This window comes from Haliotis rufescens, unplaced genomic scaffold (genome assembly GCF_023055435.1).
Source record: "Haliotis rufescens isolate VD_foot unplaced genomic scaffold, xgHalRufe1.0.p SCAF_12, whole genome shotgun sequence".
Classification (NCBI taxonomy): Eukaryota; Metazoa; Mollusca; class Gastropoda; order Lepetellida; family Haliotidae; genus Haliotis; species Haliotis rufescens.
In genome coordinates, this window is record NW_025963802.1 from 8,585,522 (window position 1) to 8,607,502 (window position 21,981).

At 38.8% G+C, this 21,981-nt stretch overlaps 1 long non-coding RNA gene across 1 annotated transcript in view; it reads left to right on the top strand.

The window, feature by feature from the left end:
- The window catches only part of LOC125378348, a 167,563-nt gene that overhangs the window by 42,659 nt on the left and 102,923 nt on the right, over positions 1-21,981 (top strand). Inside the window, exon 2 of the long non-coding RNA XR_007220213.1 lies at positions 20,748-20,815. This is a non-coding gene — a long non-coding RNA (uncharacterized LOC125378348). The remainder of the gene's footprint in view (positions 1-20,747; positions 20,816-21,981) is intronic.

The window sequence follows — 21,981 nt, forward strand, 5'->3', positions numbered from 1 at the left end:
TCACTTACCCTGAATCCTTGTGCATGTGCAAGGTGACAAAGCCTCACTTGTTTTTGTTTGCACTTGAGAGATCATCTAAACAATTTAGTCTGTGTTCCTTGCTCGTATTTCTTATAACTCTTTATGCTAGGTTTTCTTCAGTTTACATTGCTGATTGTGAAGTAATTCTCGATGCAGTAGTTTTCTCAATACTCTGCAAGAATATTTATTAATCGTCTAGATGACCCGTGAAGATCTGGGGTAGAATAAGTCTTCAGCAATCCATGTTTGCCGTAAAAGGCGACAATGCTTGTCGTAAGAGGCGACTAACTGGATCGGGTGGTCAGGCTCGCTGACTTGGTTAATGCATGTTATCATATCCCAATTGCGTGGATTGATGCTCAGGATGTCAGTCACTGGATTGGCTGGTACAGATACGATTATTTATAATCTGCTGTCATGTAGATGGAATATTTCTTAGTGCAGCGTTAAACAACAAACAAACCAACAAATAATAGTCTAGGTACAAAGCCACTGGTATTAATTTAAGAGATGTCTTTCCTTGGCAGAATGTAGGCAGTATCCTGATCTCCATGTATACCCTGTGACCTGAGTAGGCCAGATATCTTTGAAGTGTCAAAGTCATTATAGGGATCAAAGGAAACAAGTACATGGGAGATAATTCGTTTAGGGAGGGCAGGGGTAATTGGCTGCTGTCAGCAAGTAGGAACGAGGGGATTGGAAATGATGTTAAACAACAGACGATGTTATGTCATGGTCGAAATGTTAACTTGGGGAACTGCTCCGTTGGTTTGTACTTCGTTTTGGTCGGCAAACTGAGGGGCTGGCTGGTCAGTGTGTTACATCATGCTTGGCATGTCAGAGAACAGTGAAGTCATGTTGTTTTACCATGGTTGGCATGTCAGAGACTCAGAGAACAGTGAAGTCATGTTGTTACATCATGCTTGGCATGTCAGAGAACAGTGAAGTCATGTTGTTTTACCATGGTTGGCATGTCAGAGACTCAGAGAACAGTGAAGTCATGTTGTTATATCATGCTTGGCATGTCAGAGAACAGTGAAGTCATGTTGTTTTACCATGGTTGGCATGTCAGAGACTGAGAGAACAGTGAAGTCATGTTGTTATATCATGCTTGGCATGTCAGAACAGTGAAGTCATGTTGTTTTACCATGGTTGGCATGTCAGAGAACAGTGAAGTCATGTTGTTATATCATGCTTGGCATGTCAGAGAACAGTGAAGTCATGTTGTTATATCATGCTTGGCATGTCAGAGAACAGTGAAGTCATGCTTATATATCATGCTTGGCATGTCAGAGAACAGTGAAGTCATGTTGTTATATCATGGTTGGCATGTTAGATAACAGTGAAGTCATGTTGTTATATCATGGTTGGCATGTTTGCGGAAAAGTGAAGTCATGTTGTTATATCATGGTTGGCATGTTTGCGGAAAAGTGAAGTCATGTTATATCATTGTTGGCATGTTAGAGGAAAAGTGAAGTCATGTTGTTATACCATGGTTGGCATGTTAGAGAACAGTGAAGTTACGAGGGTTGATTGATAACTTCTAAGCCTCACATAGAAGGAATTGTGTAATAGTAAAGTCTTTTGTTGTGGACATTACATAATGTCATGGAGGTATAGTACCCCAAACTTGAGTCAGTTGAACAAATTGTTTCACTGTGACAAGTCATTAAATATCCAGGGGTCTGTGACCTTTGCAATATGGATGAACTTAAGGAATGTACAGTGATAAAGTACTTGCAGGCTGGAAGTGGTAAACCCAGGTTTTAACCGTAGTCACAAAACGCTGCAAGAACCTGCCTGGATCAGCTTCAAACAGAGCTAGATTGTCACGATACATGTTGTACCTGGAGTTTATTTGATCAGGTGTCAGAAGCTTTGGAACCCAACAAGCTGATACTTTCTTCATTGCCAAAGTTTCTGTGATAATGGACTGCATTCTCTCCAGGGAAATATGATGCTTTGTCATTTGTCGGTCATCACCATAGAGTGGATTTTTAGGATCATTCAGGTATTGCTGCCTCCAAGAACGATTGCCGTTTTCTAGGCTCTCTCTGCCATGCTTAGACTTAGCTGCCAACCTTTTTGTGAAGGCATAGTGAGGAGCATCCTTCCCTAGTGTTGTATTATATATTCTTGGATGGCCTTCGGTGTTAAGCTGCATGTTCCTCAAGTTTGTTTGCTATATCATTGCAAGCTAAAGAAGTTCAGTATTTTCTTTTTGTAGCAGATATTCCCTCAGGAAGTTAATGGTTGCATGCAAAGATATAATTCTTCCATCATCTTTTTAATAACCGAAACTTGTCTATTGCCTAGGGATGAATGTTTGAGCTCTTTGTTGGAATGCTATTGTTGTAAGGAGCCAGCATTGATTTGAGATGTTTGAGCAGGGAGATGGGAAATCTGTCTGTTGTAAAATATAAGGTGAAGTGAAATGGGGTTTAAGGTCACATCCAAGATTATTGCACTTATATAGCGATGTACGTGCGTGCCTGCGTGCGTGCGTGCGTGCGTGCGTGCGTGCATGCGTGTCTGTACTAATGCCGATTTATAGTGCTAGCCCACTGAGATACCATGCCTCAGTGTAACATGACACACTATACTGACTCCGAGTGGAAAAGTCCTTGTTTTATCCCCTTAATGCCAAGCGCCAGACAGGTTAGGTGACCCGACCTAATGGATGGCGTGGTTGACTGGGTTGATGGTTCAGGTTGTTGCTCATAATATCAATCCCAGGTTTATCCAGACTCAGTTATTTACAGGCAGCTGGAATTTTTTATTGTTTTCTTTAGACAAAATATACTTAAGTGTTAGAAATGGGGGGCTCTTATTAGAATATAATTTTGGTGAGAGAAAAAAACAGAATTGAAAGATTTTTTATGACAGCCTGAAATGATACAAAAGAAAAGTATGTGCATATATCATACAGGACAGATATATTTTCCAGATTTAATTAAGGGTGCATATAACACACGAGTGCCTATTATACATGAAGAAATAAGTCTAGTGTACATTGATCAATCGGAAGGGGTGCTAATTTGGATTGTTCACTGGCCAATATATTAGCAAATATTGCCGTGGGCGTTTATTAGAGCGGGGTGCTTATTATGTCGAATACAGTAGGCACGTTGTAAGAGGTGACTTTTTGGATCAGGTGGTCCGACTTAGAGATTTGGTCAATGGTGTGTAATAGTACCACGACAGTGTGGATTGTGGTTCACAATATCAATCACTGGATTGTCTGGTCCAGACCCAATTAATTACTGGCCATTAAAATACAAACACAGACACATGATATAAAACTTAAAATACGTTAAAGAACATCTGATTTTTTCATGACTATAGTTAATCAGTCATGACAGTCATATGAAAAAAACCTGGGTGTTCTTTAACTTCTTTTGAGTAGTATATAAACACAATAAACTATTGTAAGTTATAAGACTCCTTCTGTAGATTTATCTGGATTGAGAGATGTTTTAAAGACACACCACATCACTATGAAATATTGATTATGCATTTATTTCACTCAGTAGAAAACATTCCATGCCTTGATATCAAGTGCATGAAGCCTATCTAAAATAACTGCCAAAATCAATTATTTCCGTGCGGTAACAAAACAAAATTGTGTATTGTGACAGGTAAAATATGTTTCTCTTTTACAAACCATAAATTTATCTCAATGTGACATGCAATTTTCTGTCCAATCAATCAAGAGGCGACATTCCTGTAAATGTCACTATGATGTTTTACTCTCACATTTTAACACTGTCTTCACATTGAAGCCAGATGAGCATGGTTGACCCAGTCATCTGAGGCGATGCAGATCGCCAAGCAGATTAGGCATGTGTGTTGTAATCATATGATTGTGGGTTCTGATTCTTGATTTGTAGTGAGTTTAATCCTTGATCTGTCTTCCACCTACCCGTGCTTGTGGGTTGTACCTAAATTTTAAGACCTAGATCACTTTGGACATCCCCCATTTAGCAGATAGATTGTAATATGACTGAGTTATCTTGACAGCTTCCAGTGAGAGTTTCCAGCGCATCTACTTATCAGACATTTACAGATCTGTTTCAATGGAGCCTTCATGCAAATATCAGCTCTGTCACCATCTAACCACAGCTAGAGGAGACATATTACATTCATCCTTCTTATTTGAATCTCATGGAAGTCAGATTTCTGGTGGTTGGTGTTTACTGGCTGATGTACATGTATGCACTTTGACAAGCCTGCCAGGAACAGAGCCATCACATCCTGCAACCTTGTGTGTCAGTTTAAGCTGTACTTGTGTCCCATATAACAACCATGATATGCATAAGTCATGATCAGTGAAGATAGACATGTGATTGGCAGAAAGTCTGTGTAGTATTGCCCAATTATCTGCAGAAGGTCAGTTTAGTATGCCCAATGCTTGGAGGAAAGTCGGGGTAGTATTGCCCAATGCTTGGAGGAAAGTCAGTGTAGTATTGCCTAATGATCTGCAGAAAGTCAGTGTAGTATCGCCCAATTATCTGTAGAAGGTCAGTGTAGTATGCCCAATGCTTGGAGGAAAGTCAGTGTAGTATTGCCTAATGATCTGCAGAAAGCCAGTGTAGTATTGCCCAAGTTGCCCAATGATCTGCAGAAAGTCAGTGTAGTATTGCCTAATGATTTGCAAAAAGTCAGTGTAGTATTGCCCAATTATCTGTAGAAGGTCAGTGTAGTATGCCCAATGCTTGGAGGAAAGTCGGGGTAGTATTTCCCAATGATCTGCAGAAAGTCAGTGTAGTATTGCCTAATGATTGGCAGAAAGTCAGTGCAGTATTGCCCAAGTTGCCCAATGATCTGCAGAAAGTCAGTGTAGTATTGCCCAATGATCTGCAGAAAGTCAGTGTAGTATTGCCCAATGATCTGCAGAAAGTCAGTGTAGTATTGCCCATTGATTGGCAGAAAGTCAGTGCAGTATTGCCCAAGTTGCCCAATGATCTGCAGAAAGTCAGTGTAGTATTGCCCAATGATCTGCAGAAAGTCAGTGTAGTATTGCCCAATGATCTGCAGAAAGTCAGTGTAGTATTGCCCATTGATTGGCAGAAAGTCAGTGCAGTATTGCCCAAGTTGCCCAATGATCTGCAGAAAGTCAGTGTAGTATTGCCCAAAGCTTGGCAGAAAGTCAGTGTAGTATTGTCCAATGCTTGAAATAACACATTGCAATTTGATTTCATGATTAGTAGAAAGTCAGTGAAATATGATGTCATGATTTTCAGAAATATGACCTTGCAACATAGTGTCATCTTCGACATTGCAATATGATCTTATCATTGGTTGAAAATATATGTTATATGATCTCATGATTGGTGTATATAGGACATTGCAATATGGTCTTACATTGGTCGATAGTGACTGATTTATTTCAATAGTCGAAAGTGAATGTTTTGATAGTATGATTGGCACACTTCTCCTGCATTACTTGGTGGAATTACCTGCTATATAGGTGCCCTGGTGTCCAGTGATCAGTCAGTCGCTGTTTGCTGCTGTCAGTGAATGGTCGTAAACAAGCATCAGTCGGTCAGTGGAGTATTTACTATCCCAGATATAGATGAAGGCCTGACAAGCCAGCGGGTGACTGCAGACTTATGTGTGTGTGTATGTGTCTGTGTGTGTGTGGAGGGGGATCTTTATGCGTCAGCCTTCACCCAGCACAGTTTAATATTTGGGTTGATAAGTTTCTTACTGACATGTCAACTGGGTCAGTGGGATGAAATGACATATAATTGCCTTTCACAACTAACTTTTTAATTGTACATTTTACATTTGTTTCGTTTGAATTTCCTTGTGTTTATAGTTCATATACTGTTGCGAGATATTATTTTCCTTATAACCAGGTTTAGCAGGTTTTGTGGTACAGGTAGCTTTGCAATATAAGGTAACATAATTAATGCGCAGAGATGCATCCATTAGCCCGATCTGTCATGGATTCCAATAGCAGATTTGTCCTGATAATGATCCTTGACAACACCATATCTCTACTTGGGGGTTTTCATCAAAATGGTATTCATCTTTGATCTGCAAACTTTATCTCCTTTATATTTCCTCGCTCGCTCACTCACTCACTCACTCACTCACTCACTCACTGATTGCATGGTTCAGTTTGTACCATGCCATGGAGAAACTGTCCTGGAAATGTCTCTCCTCTAGCTTCAAAGAAGTTTATTTGTCTGTCCATGTTAACCATTCTTCAGTATTGGTACAGATGATATACGGCCATTGCTGTATCAACATCATACAGTATTTTCTTGTATGACATCATGAGCAGGACTTCAGCAAGAAGTGCTTTCTTTTGTACATGTGAAGCGAACGGAATGTGATTAAACACTTGGTCACTGTAAATGTAATTTTTTTAATGCATTCAAACTCATTCTAAGAGGCATAGCGATATTAACATTAACCCTAAAGGATATAAATGGGAGAAACTTCGTTCTGTATGTAAAATGTCACAAAAACACTGGACAAAGTTGAAAGGTAACCAGAATAACCGAGCAGACCCCATTTGTTTGTTGTACACAATGAGTTATGAGTCACTCTGTTTTGAATCAGGCTGCCTCCGTGGTTCAGTGGTAGAGCGTCCGCCCGGAGTGCGGAAGGTCCGGGGTTCGATCCCCGGCCGCGTCATACCAAAAGACGTTAAAAGATGGTACTTGTTGTTACCCTGTCTGGCGCTCGGCATTAAAGGGCTAAAACAAGGACTGGTCGGCTCGGAGTCAGTATACTGTGTCTGAGTGGGGTATTCATGTTAAACTGCGGCATGGTATCTCAGTGAGCTAGCACTATAAATCGGCATCAGTCCGGACTAGTACAAGCCACACACACACACACACACACACACACACACACACACACACACACGTACATGCACGTCGCTATATAAGTGCAATAATCTTGGACGCGACATTAAACAAAATTTCACCTCACCTCTGTTTTGAATTCTTGATTGCACTGATTATGAACCTTGGTGTGTCAGAACCACACATGGATTCACTTCAGTAAAATCCGAGACCAGCATCACTTCAGGCTTTCCTATAACATACAGCTGAGATGCTGGGATATAATTGAATACTGTTCAACATGTTGTTAAACCCAACTTCCTCCCTCTGAAATATATATACAGCAAAAAATAAGTAAGTGGAGTAAAATTGAACACAGTTTTAATTGGTTAGCGCTTTCTACTCATGCCACCTACGAGTCTCATGAGACTGTTATTGATTTTAGTCTCCTTTGAAATAAGCAACAAAACATGATTACATCATACTTTGAGATATGGAGGCTGTTCCACAGGATGTGGAGAGATCCTCTTGCTACGACAGTGCCCCTCAATCAATGTCCTGAAGGTCAAGAGAATCATGGTAACCTTCTAACATTGCCAGTTGGAGTTGAACTTCCACTGATGTCTTAATGAAACTTTCACTGTTGTCTTAATGAAACTTTTACTGATGTCTTAATGAAACTTTCACTGATGTCTTAAAGAAACTTTCACTGAAGTCTAAATGAAACATTTACTGATGTCTTAATGAAACTTAATGAAACTTTTACTGAAGTCTTAATGAAACTTTTACTGATGTCTTAATGAAACTTTCACTGAAGTCTTAATGAAACCTTCACTGAAATCTTAATGAAACATTTACTGATGTCTTAATGAAACTTTCACTGATGTCCTAATGAAACATTTACTGATGTCTTAATGAAACTTAATGAAACTTTTACTGAAGTCTTAATGAAACTTTTACTGATGTCTTAATGAAATTTTCACTGAAGTCTTAATGAAACCTTCACTGAAATCTTAATGAAACATTTACTGATGTCTTAATGAAACTTTCACTGATGTCCTAATGAAACATTTACTGATGTCTTAATGAAACTTTTTGATGATGTCTTAATGAAACTTTTACTGATGTCCTAATGAATTTTAACTGATGTCTTAATGAAACTTTCACTGATGTCTTTATGAAACTTTCACTGAAGTCTTAATGAAACTTTCACTGAAATCTTAATGAAACATTTATTGATGTCTTAATGAAACTTTCACTGATGTCCTAATGAAACATTAACTGATGTCTTAATGAAACTTTTTGATGATGTCTTAATGAAACTTTTACTGATGTCCTAATGAATTTTAACTGATGTCTTAATGAAACTTTCACTGATGTCTTTATGAAACCTTCATTGATGTCTTAATTAAACTTTCACTGAAGTCTTAATGAAACATTTACTGATGTCTTAATGAAACTTAATGAAACTTTTACTGAAGTCTTAATGAAACTTTTACTGTTGTCTTAATGAAACTTTCACTGATGTCCTAATGAAACATTAACTGATGTCTTAATGAAACTTTTTGATGATGTCTTAATGAAACTTTTACTGATGTCCTAATGAATTTTAACTGATGTCTTAATGAAACTTTCACTGATGTCTTTATGAAACTTTTACTGATGTCTTAATGAATTATTTATCGATGTCTTAATGAATAATGGGTTTAAATAATCGGTTTGAATATAGATAGGATGTGTGTATGACATATCACAATCAAGATTTTCTATTACTGTTACTTTATGATCAGATGACCACATTATCATTCTGGTGAAACAGTGTAACAAAGCTGTGTTTGATTGATATGTTAATCAGTATGCTCATGGAAGAATCCTGTTGTTAATAATCAGACATTCAAGGGGCCTTCCATCAAAATACTCTAGTCCTAGCCCTCAGGGAAAAGCAATCATGATAACCACAGGTGATCTGTAGCTTATATTGACCCTTAAGTGGATTTAAAAGAAGCCATATATTGATACCCAAAGGCAGGAAGTAACATGTGACCCACATTTGTCACAATGGTATTGCTCTATCTCACACACCACCACTGTGTGGAACTACCACTACAACACCACCACTGTGTGGAACTACCACTACAACGCCTTCACTGTGTGGAACTACCACTACAACACCACCACTGTGTGGAACTACCACTACAACACCACCACTGTGTGGAACTATCACTACAACGCCTTCACTGTGTGGAACTACCACTACAACACCACCACTGTGTGGAACTACCACTACAACACCACCACTGTGTGGAACTATCACTACAACGCCTTCACTGTGTTGAACTACCACTACAACACCACCACTGTGTGGAACTACCACTACAACGCCACCACTGTGTGGAACTATCACTACAACACCTTCACTGTGTGGAACTACCACTACAACACCACCACTGTGTGGAACTACCACTACAACACCACCACTGTGTGGAACTACCACTACAACACCTTCACTGTGTGGAACTGTCACTACAACACCTTCACTGTGTGGAACTACCACAACAACACCTTCACTGTGTGGAACTACCACTACAACACCACCACTGTGTGGAACTATCACTACAACACCTTCACTGTGTGGAACTACCACTACAACACCTTCACTGAATGGATCTTGCTAACCAAGCAGCATTTAGCAGCACTTGGAAAAAGTGCTAGATGGCTAACATAATTCAAAAGCCTTAGGAAACCAGACAGTATGTGGTGTTTACAAGAAATGTATGGCCTGTTTAGATAGGAGACCCTCCAGAGTGGAAGACCAGGCCTGTTGGTTGATTGTGTCTGGCTTGCTTGTAGAACAGTCCTGATGTGTGTGCTATAGATGTCTTCGAAAAGCTTTCAAAACGTTTATTGGTAAACATGTGGCAGACATTTCAACATTTGAAGCATAAGTGACCAAAATGATGTCCATTGCAATTCTTGGTATTGATTTGTACAACATGTTCCTCTCTTCGTGGGCGGTCGGGTAGCCTAGTGGTTAAAGCGTTCGCTCGTCACGCCGAAGACCCGGGTTCGATTCCCGACATGGGTACAATGTGTGAAGCCCATTTCTGGTGTCCCCCGCCGTGATATTGCTGGAATATTGCTAAAAGCGGCGTAAAACCATACTCAGTCCTCTCTTCGTTCAGGTCAACAATTGCCTTTGCATGTGTTTGTGATGGGTGCCTCAGACGCTGACCTTTTTGCAAACACCTGGTATCATCACTATTTGACAGTGATTCATAAACACATGTGTATGCTGGAATCGTAGAATGGACTGCTTTTGGCAGAGATTTCTTATCATTGGCCCTGAAGTGTCATGTCACTTTTATTTGTATATTCATTGTTACGTCCAATTTATATAAAGTAACAGCGTCAGAAGATTGTATTTAGCTGTATAAGATAGCTACACAATAAATCACAAAGAACAATGAAGAACGAAGTGTGTTTTTTTCACGATGGAACATTGTTCTATCATGACATCATTTCTGGAGATTCAAACATGTGTTTGCAACTTGAAGACGTCGTATGTTGGATGACGTTATTTATGACAGGCATAAATGGAGTTTTACGACATTGCTGAGGTCGGATTCTTTTGAGGGAGTCATCATTATTTAAAAGCGCCCCTCATGGTTCATACTCCCTGCAGTGTTTTATTGTACAAAAACAACTCCCACTCGTTGTGTATTTTTAGATCGCTGAGATGGTTAAAGCCTAGTGGTTAAAGCGTTCACTTGTCATGCCAAAGACTCGGGTTCGAATCCCAACATGGGTACAATGTGTGAAGCCCATTTCTGTTGTCCCCTGCCATGATATTGCTGGAATATTGCTTAAAGCGGCGTAAAACCATACTCACTCACTATTGCAATGATTACAGTATGGGACAAATTACTACAAATTGGTCACACTGGCCCATAGATGTCATATCAGTCATCAAGACTAAAGGTTCATTGCAGTGACACCCCATTAATCCTGATGGCACTGTTCCCAATCTGGGAGAACACATTTCCGGATTAACAAATCATGGGTACATGGTAATGTTGTTTAAAGTCTCTGTGACAAATTCATAACAAAATGTAATTGTTCAGAATGCAGAGTTAGCAGGCTATCATGGCTTCACTATATATTTTTCAATGCTGTGTTGTTTGTCATCTAATTTTGTCTGCGTGAGCAGGATCTAGTCTTGAGACAAAATCTAGCAAGAACTATTGCAGTCTTATAAGTTATAGCTTATAGTCTTATAGCTGATAACATACATAATGTTGAGGCAAAAACTAGTAAAAATGGTGTTCTGGGTTGTCGACTCCTACTGTTTGGGTACAAACTGACTGTTTAGCTGATAATAGACACTATGTTGAGGCAAGAATCAAATGAAAATGGTGTTCAGGGTTGTTGACTCGGACTGTTTGGGTACAAACTGACTGTTTAGCTGATAACAGACACTATGTTGAGGCAAGAATCAAGTGAAAATGGTATTCAGGGTAGTCGACTCCTACTGTTTGGATACAAACTGACTGTTTAGCTGATAACAGACACTATGTTGAGGCAAGAATCAAGTGAAAATGGTGTTCAGGGTAGTCGACTCCTACAGTTTGGGTACAAACTGACTGTTTAGCTGATAATAGACACTATGTTGAGGCAAGAATCAAGTGAAAATGGTGTTCAGGGTAGTCAACTCCTACTGTTTGGGTAAAAACTGACTGTTTAGCTGATAACAGACACTATGTTGAGGCAAGAATCAAGTGAAAATGGTGTTAAGGGTAGTCGACTCCTACTGTTTGGGTAAAAACTGACTGTTTAGCTGATAACAGACACTATGTTGAGGCAAGAATCAAGTGAAAATGGTATTCAGGGTAGTCGACTCCTACTGTTTGGGTACAAACTGACTGTTTAGCTGATAACAGACACTATGTTGAGGCAAGAATCAAGTGAAAATGGTGTTCAGGGTAGTCGACTCCTACTGTTTAGGTACAAACTGACTGTTTAGCTGATAACAGACACTATGTTGAGGCAAGAATCAAGTGAAAATGGTGTTCAGGGTAGTCGACTCCTACAGTTTGGGTACAAACTGACTGTTTAGCTGATAATAGACACTATGTTGAGGCAAGAATCAAGTGAAAATGGTGTTCAGGGTAGTCAACTCCTAATGTTTGGGTACAAACTGACTGTTTAGCTGATAACAGACACTATGTTGAGGCAAGAATCAAGTGAAAATGGTGTTCAGGGTAGTCGACTCGTACTGTTTGGGTACAAACTGACTGTTTAGCTGATAACAGACACTATGTTGAGGCAAGAATCAAGTGAAAATGGTGTTCAGGGTAGTCGACTCCTACTGTTTGGGTAAAAACTGACTGTTTAGCTGATAACAGACACTATGTTGAGGCAAGAATCAAGTGAAAATGGTGTTAAGGGTAGTCGACTCCTACTGTTTGGGTAAAAACTGACTGTTTAGCTGATAACAGACACTATGTTGAGGCAAGAATCAAGTGAAAATGGTATTCAGGGTAGTCGACTCCTACTGTTTGGGTACAAACTGACTGTTTAGCTGATAATAGACACTATGTTGAGGCAAGAATCAAGTGAAAATGGTGTTCAGGGTAGTCGACTCCTACTGTTTAGGTACAAACTGACTGTTTAGCTGATAACAGACACTATGTTGAGGCAAGAATCAAGTGAAAATGGTGTTCAGGGTAGTCGACTCCTACAGTTTGGGTACAAACTGACTGTTTAGCTGATAATAGACACTATGTTGAGGCAAGAATCAAGTGAAAATGGTGTTCAGGGTAGTCAACTCCTACTGTTTGGGTACAAACTGACTGTTTAGCTGATAACAGACACTATGTTGAGGCAAGAATCAAGTGAAAATGGTGTTCAGGGTAGTCGACTCGTACTGTTTGGGTACAAACTGACTGTTTAGCTGATAACAGACACTATGTTGAGCCAAGAATCAAGTGAAAATGGTGTTAAGGGTAGTCGACTCCTACTGTTTGGGTACAAACTGACTGTTTAGCTGATAACAGACACTATGTTGAGGCAAGAATCAAGTGAAAATGGTGTTAAGGGTAGTCGACTCCTACTGTTTGGGTAAAAACTGACTGTTTAGCTGATAACAGACACTATGTTGAGCCAAGAATCAAGTGAAAATGGTGTTCAGGGTAGTCGACTCGTACTGTTTGGGTACAAACTGACTGTTTAGCTGATAACAGACACTATGTTGAGGCAAGAATCAAGTGAAAATGGTGTTCAGGGTAGTCGACTCCTACTGTTTAGGTACAAACTGACTGTTTAGCTGATAACAGACACTATGTTGAGGCAAGAATCAAGTGAAAATGGTGTTCAGGGTAGTCGACTCGTACTGTTTGGGTACAAACTGACTGTTTAGCTGATAACAGACACTATGTTGAGGCAAGAATCAAGTGAAAATGGTGTTCAGGGTAGTCGACTCCTACTGTTTAGGTACAAACTGACTGTTTAGCTGATAACAGACACTATGTTGAGGCAAGAATCAAGTGAAAATGGTGTTCAGGGTAGTCGACTCGTACTGTTTGGGTACAAACTGACTGTCAGCTGGTAAGGTTAAGAGGTAAGGCTGACAAAATGTGTATGCACATCTTCCCTTTCCTCTTTAGTTTCTGTGATGGACAGGGCCTCCTATAAAATAATCCCTTGCAAAAATAATTAATAATGTGCAAATAAGCTTCTGAGAGCAGTGTCAATGAATAGTCTCTGAAAATGTTGACTTCCCATGTTGGACCTGACTACGCCTTCTCCTCTTCCTTGTGTGCCCAGATCGAGAAATTGCCCATTTGTATTCTGTAAATGAAGTTAAAATTAATGCAATAAAACTGTAGGATTAACCCGGAAAGGTGTTCATTTTCCTGTCAATACCACATAAAATGGCACATATTGGCCTCTGTATAACAAGTTACTGTTAAAGGGTCTTCACGTTTTTTCCAAGCATTACTTCTCCGAACCGCCATTTCATGACTGATTTAATGCTTCGATAGAAACTTGGCAGGGCAAGAGGCAATGAATCCATTTAGTAAATTCTGATTTAATGTCAAACGGTTATTTTGATTGGTGGTTTGGGTGTTCATAGAGGGCCGAGCTGATATATTACCTCGCAATGTGAATGGTGCTGTTTGTCAGGCAGATAGGGTTCAAAACACATTAAATCTATAAACAAGTTTCACCACTTTAAGCCTTCCAGCTTACTGTTTGATGGCATTTTGTCAATTTCCGAAGAAAGGTTTTACAAGAATAGGTTTGTAATCAGTGCTTGGTTTTCTCCACTTGTGGAAATAGGATCAACGGAATGATTCTTGACGATTAACAAGTGGCATGTTATTATTTGTGGGGTTTTATAAGGTTAATAGCTTCAACTAATCCAATTCCTACTTTGTCATAGGGGGGAAAAAATGAGTTTGTAAAACATTATTTGGAAAAGCAATGAGGGCCGATAAAAGTTATATCTAATTCATGAGACTCATGTTCGTGTTGGTTTTTCATTGGGAATGTTTTCTTTTAAAATATTGTGGGTTATTGGGATGATGAGTTTGTGGAATTGTGAACACTTGGTGTTGAGATTGTGTCAAATTTGTGTTCCTGCTTCAGAGATTTTGTGTCATTCTTTATTATTTCTTATTTTCTCTCATTGATAGACTTCAACAATCTGATAAAGAAAGACGTTATCACAAAAAAAATTTATTTTCCAGGAATGTTTATGGTAGCACTGTTCAAATATTTTCTTGAAAAATGCTGACAGGATTGTGTTTGGTTTAACAAAATTCAAATTATATTTTGTTTTTATTGCAGATATGATGGGTACCAGGGGGGGATTTGAGTTTGTTTTAATGTTTGCTCTCCATTCACAACTTTAGAATTTAACAGAACTGTTCATATCTTTAATGTGATGATATTTTCAGTTGAATTTGGACAAAGCCGATCTTTTTAAACATTTGTTCTCCTTGTCAACTTGAGGAACTTGTAGAGAACTATGATTAAGTTTTGACAGATATTCTGAGCCAGATACTCTGAGCCATTCTCCTACTGAAGTCATAGGGAAAACGATGGTAAGGGGTAGTCTAGTGGGTAGGTGGTTGGGTTCAATCCCCACGTACATGGGTGCAGGTTGTAACGTCATTGTTGGCACTGTGGTCAGGAAGGGACATCTGGTAAAGTAATTACGGAAATTTACTTATTTGAAGTTTGCATGTCAACTCAGTGTGTGATCAGTTTCCTCAAATAAAAGGCAAATATTAATCAGATATTTTATCTTACTTTTGTGTTTCTTCCTAAACCATTTGCTTAATGTTTATTTTGGAACAAATTCTGGGTTTGAATATACAGTAAACTACGTTAAGAATGAACACGCTTAAAACAACCTTATTTTTTAGTCCTGGACGTTGATTGTATATATGCTTACCGAACTATGGTTATTACGAACTAAAATGAGTGGTCCCTTTGACTTCGTTATGACCATAGTTTACTGTATTTTGAACTCCATTTTTTATATCTAACTTAAAACATAACGGCAGATCAAGCTGGATGAATGAAGTTGATGATGATGATGATGATGATGATGATGTTGATTATATGATTATGGTGATGATGTTGATTATGGTGATGATGTTGATTATGGTGATGATGTTGATTATGGTGATGATGTTGATTATTATTATCATGATGTTGATTATGGTGATGATGTTGATTATTATTATGATGATGTTGATTATTATTATTATGATGTTTATTATTATTATGGTGATGCTGTTGATTATTATTATGGTGATGCTGTTGATTATTATTATGATGATGTTGTTGATTGTGGTGATGACATCTGATAGGAAATGTTCAAACAAAATAATTCAGGATAACTTTAGCATTGGTGGGTAGCAATGCAAGGGAGTTAACTGTGTGGACCTTATTGTCCCAGTTCTCAAAGAAACTTCCCTCAATTAGCACCAAAGGCAGGCTGTACATTCTATTCCAGTCTGACTATTACAAGTGATTTTATTTTTCGTGTTGTAGTCACTGATTTGATTTTACTGACTCAGATCAAATTTAATGTCACTTAGGCGAGGTTAATGATATTTAATGCTGGTGGGAGCAGTAAATCTAATCGGGATTGAAACTTGTTTTTCTCTCATGTATTGTAACAAATTAGTGTGTTCTCAGGTCTGAACTGTGGAAGAATTCTGTGGTTAAAACCACATCTGCCTACAGATTGAATTTAGCAGACACCTCAGCATAATAACACAACAGTTTTTGTTCAATGACGCAAGATTGCATTGCCAAGATTGGTTTATGCTTGCATTTATTGATCTTAATTTCTTTTTACTTTATGTGCTGTGAGTTCTATGTGTATCTTTAAAAAGTGATGGATAGTTAACATTTACATGTGGGGATTATATACCTTCCTGTCAATATATCTAGTTTCTGGTAGTGTTCGAACTTGACAGCTCGCTGCCCCCAGGGTTTTCTGTAGAGTAGATCATGTTACTTTCTGTTCTTTGGGAAGGAATGAAGCTTTGGTAAACTTTAAAAAACAAAAAAATATTTTAGATTTTAGAAACTGAAGAGCCCCTATGAGTAGAATCAGCCTTCCTACTAAGTTGGGGATGAGTTTAATCGATGGACGGTTCCCTGGAGGGTGTGTTCCGAGTGGTAGGGAATACACTCGTGTTTATGAAATTACTTCATTGAAATTGTTCCAGTTTACATAATACCACTATGAAAATGTTTAACATATTTCTGAAAGTGTGGGTGAGTGAGTAAATGGTGTTTTCTCTGAAATTTCCAGCAATATGATGATGGCCTTTACAGTCGCCTGTAGTTAAACAGTTTGCATGTGAATCTTGTTTTTGCAGCAGTCAGCAACTTTATTTAATGGTGTCTAGGCCAGGCATACCAGTGGCAAGAGCAAACCATCCACACAATCATAATAACGATGACACCAACTTACATAGTAATCACATTGGCCTCCGTGGTCTAGTGGTAGAGCGTCCACCCGGAGAGCGGAAGGTCCGGGGTTCGATCCCCGACCGCGTCATACCAAAAGACGTTAAAAGATGGTACTTGTTACCCTGTCTGGCGCTCGGCATTAAGGGGATAAAACAAGGACTGGTCGGCTTGTAGTCAGTATACTGTGTCTGAGTGGGGTATTCATGTTAAACTGCGGCATGGTATCTCAGTGAGCTAGCACTATAAATCGGCATCAGTCTGGACTAGTGCAAGCAGCCACACACACACACACGTGCATGCACGTCGCTATATAAGTGCAATAATCTTGGACGCGACGTTAAACACCATTTCACCTCACCTCACCTCTTACAGGACAGACATAGGGACATTGTCATCACATTCCCATAACCCATCTCAGATCTATGACTGTCACAAGCCTAGGTTAAAGTATGGAAGGTACAATCACCTTAGTGCTAAGATCCATTGGGATCTGAGGTATCCCCATACTATTGATTAAATATACGAATAGAAATGAAAAATCTGAAATGTCAAAAGTCAGGTAGCTAGAAAAACTTGCTGTTAACAATGTAACTAATGAATTAATGTCATTTTATTTTGTAATGAGCAACAACACGGCTCTGTCATGGTGGCATGTAAGTCAATGAGCAAGGACCAGACATTAAACTAGCGGACACTCTGTGTGTGACGACACTCAGTAAATTACAGTAAAGAGATGCATGGTCTTCATCTTTCCTCCACAGCCGGGGGGCCAGGCTTTGGATAACAGTTATACAGAAGTACAGAGGATATTTACTGGAACTAGATTAGAAAACAAATATTCTAACTGAATTGGTTTTGTCAATATTGTCTTTACATCTCAGGGTTTTTTTTCAACTTTTCAAATATAGGTTATATTTTGTTCAATCAAAAGACAATCAACAACTAAAATGTTATTGTATGGATTATTCTGGTGTATTGGATTGAAGCGAGGAATTTGTGAAAACTTATTTCAATAAACATGGAGCGATTGATGGAGTGAAATAAAAAAGTTCTGCAAAATGGTAATTGGCAATAAATTTGAAAAATACAAATAAATAATAATGAAACTTCATCAAAGAATGATGTTTTCTTGTGTATTCCAAGAGCACTTGTTTCTCCAAACATTGAGCATGAACAGTTGCGTAGAATCAATGCACAGCAAACTCAAAGCCACTACACTGCAGATCATGAGGAGCATGTGGCCTGTGAGCATCTGTGTTCAAAACCATTAGCCTTGTGCGTTTCTGGTAATGATCCCTGTCTCAGAAACACTATCATGACACAACTCCAGACGAAAGGTAGACTGTTTCTCAGCCACGTTCAATAAACCCTTTCCTTCTCCTTTAAAGACATGTTTCCTGAGCCTGGGGACGTTTGGGTGGTTGTTTGCATCTTTAATTGGGAAGAACATCGTCGTCTTGTGCATGGCCACAGTAATGATCTGTAGTGACACTTGAGGGTGTTGCAGCGTGTGATGCGCCATGCATGTTTCATCCTTATTGGCTAATAACAAAGGATTACTTTAAAGCAATGTTTAAAATATTACTGATCCTTTCTTAATCAGATGTTGCTGCAAGCTATGTAGGTCATAAGGAAGTTTGATGTGTGTAATTTGTCCATGATACAGGGCCGAGATATGTTTGAGCTTGTGTATTTTCATCTCACTAAGGGGATGAGGAAGCCGCCTGATCCGCATTAAAACGGAAATATGCAAATATTGTCAAAATTGATCACCATGCATTTTGATGAAGCTCTACACTTTCTGGCAATTTGTCACTGTGACAGGACCTGGTAAACAGCATTGTGGGATACGTCAGGATATTGACTGGCGAAGGTTATGGACTAAAGGAGATTGTCTTTCATCTTGATAATCAAAAGGTTTGCCTGACATGTCATTAAAGGTTCTGACTGTGGAAGTTAATTTTTTCAAAAGATACTCTCTTTTTTTTACATTCGTTTGACATAAGATTGGTGAGTCCCCTTTCAACAAAAAATTCTTTTGACAGGAAGTCCGGCTAATGGCTTCATCCAGTGTTGGGGCTGGTTGTTCCATAAAGTCCTTATTGGGGATATAAGGATTCTGCAAAATATATTGCGTCATCACAATTCTGGTGTTTGGGTAGCCTAGTGATGAAACTATTTGCCTAGGTTCAGTTTCTGACAAGGGTACAATGTGGGAAGCCCATTCCAGGTGTTCACAGTCATAATATTGCTGACAGTGATCACGGACCTATACAAGTCCGTGCAGTGATGTACTATCGGACTCGATTGCTCTCTCACAATATGTGATATGAGGAGATCTCCAGGTAGAAAGTGATACATGTTTGAGAAAAAAAGACGTTTTATGTGGCATGAAGATGAATTGTGTGTACAGAAAATATGAGAGTTCCCATTAGTTGTTAGTTTAATGGGGAACTGCTTCATAAAGTGAATGAGTGAATCAGGTTTTATGCAGCTTTTAGTAATTTTCCCGCTATATCCAACCGGGGACTCCCAGCAAGCTATGTTCACTTATATCATCACAAATTGACAGTGAATCATACACACATACGTTTGATGATAAATGATACAATAAACTCTGCTTTTAGAGATTTCTTATTTCACACATTGTACCCATGAGGGGACCGAACCCAGGACTTCGGCATGGTGAGCAAACGCTTTAACCACTTGGCTACCCTCCCACTTTGCTTAATAGGGGTGGTCAGGTAGCCTAGTGGTTAAATCGTTCGCTCATCACGCTGAAGACCCGGGTTCGATTCCCGACATGGTTACAATGTATGAAGCCCATTTCTGGTGTCCCCCACCGTGATATTGCTGGAATATTGTTAAAAGCGGCGTAAAACCATACTCACTCACTCATAAAGATATACGAGACTCAGCCATGCGGCAGTCACAACAAGTTTAAATCAAATGCCACTTGATTTGTCTGCTGACTCAAATTTGAGATGTTGATCAACTCAGCAGTCTTCCACAATTTCCCTTCATGTATTCAACCAAATTGCTTGTCCAGCCCTGATTAGTTTACAGGTAGGCATTGTATAGCTGTAACATTGGCCGAGTTTACCTACTCACACTTCCTTACACTGGGAGTCGGTCAAGGAGCCACTTTGGAGTTACTGGTTGATAAATTAGATTTTCCTTGTTTTATTCGTGTTAGAAATTCATCTCATGGAATGATGCAAACTAACCCATGCTGATACGATGCATAATAGCACCAGAAAATCAATATTAAAAGGTTTAGCCTTGTTCATGTAGAAATAAGTAATTGCATGAACCTGCTCAACATGCTCACATGAAAATGGAATCTAGTCTTGAAGTTTATATTGAACCCAATTTAGGCTGCATTTATGTACTGTTAACTGAGTTTTTTTACAAAACTAGTCTTTATGCATCATAATGGCTTTTCTGCTTGAAATAACTGTATATCGCTCCAAGGAGTAGGAGGCCAGAATGTAGTATACCAGCCACTCTAGAGATACAATTCCTCAGGCCTTATCAGATGTTATATCTTCCAGACAACATATCATATTGGTATTATAATTAGAGCCCAAATTGCCCAAGTCGATCATCTAACCTGAGGATGTGAGGTTTGTGGGCTAAGCTGAGATAGTTGTGGGGCGTATTTTCTCCTATCCTTAACATCAAACGTCTCCGGTTGTCGGCTCGAGTTGGAGGAGGTAGTCTATGATCTTGTCTGAGCCAGCAATTAGGATATTATCACCTTCTCTCATCATTCAGCCTCTGATTAAAGTTTTTATTTGACACTGTTGGAAATACGTTTTCTCTACCTTCGTGAGTGTGTGGATCAAGAATGGATAGTTCTTCATGTCTTGGTTTAAATGATTGATCTATTTGTGAGGTGTCTTTTATTCGGATTATTCGTGTTTTCAGGTTTGACTGGCAATAAAACCAACATTTGGAGTTCTGTATCCAGTTTGGAGAGTATTGATGCTGTCAAGGTAAGATTTAGATGGTGCTGAAACTGTGATTTTATGTGATGTTTGTGATGAACTTTTAACTGTACAGGTGCAGTTCATGTGCACTTGCAATGATCTATCAGTAGGATGCTGTTTCAGTGAGATGTATTAGTTCCTTAATGTTGTGATAACACTGTTGAATTAAACATTGAACTTTGTACGATCTTGATCAGAATTAAGACATTAAGTACAATATCAATGTCATGATAAATACCTTTCCAAAGTGATTGAATTGACAAAATGTTTGAGTTTATGCTCTGAGCCATGATTTAGTTCCCTGTTTTGTTCATGTTCGTGGGATTTTCTGTAAAAACAAAATAAATTGAAACACAACTGTTTCAAAATGGAAGAAAAATATATCAAGAACATGCAAACAGAATATAAACATGCATTAACGACATTACTTTGGGTCTTTCATGCGACAGTCTTATATCTTTATGGCTTTTTTAATTTTTCAATATGGATGAGATCCTGTACATTATTTCATGCCATTTATTATGGCGAAAATAAAATAATATTCATCAATGGCTGATAGTTTGAAAACCCTTTGTCAGGAAGGCAATAAGTTGCATGGTTATTAAGGAAATAACGACACATATGATTCAGTGGACACAAGTCATGGGTTCAAATCCCATTTTTGATCTGTTGTGATTCTGTCAGCACCATACCAGTCAGTACCTTCCCATGCTCATGTGTTTGATTCATCTTTTTGGCAGTTTAAACTGACACATGATTTAGGGCCTTGACCCAGGTACCCCCATGACTACCCGGACACGTGTTTAGTCACGTAATATATTGTTTAATGACCAAAATGATCTAAATCTCTATGGTTACACTACAAGTCCCTTATGTTCCCATTTCTTTCTGACTATGCACCCTTCCTTCTGACTTTTATATGTTTGAATAAAGATAAAACTTCATGCAGTAAACTTCAGTGCTACTTCGCCTTACACATGTATCTAAATACATTTTGCCAGGGCTACGGTCAAACTTTTCCAAATCAGACAGTTTGTACCTATCTCTAGATATCTACAGCGGGTATCCGGGTAGGGTCGGGTAATTAGTGATGGGTACCTGGGTAGTAAATTTAGACTTGTCCCAACCCTAACATGATTGTATAACTTGAATTCTGTACAAGCAGTGTTTAA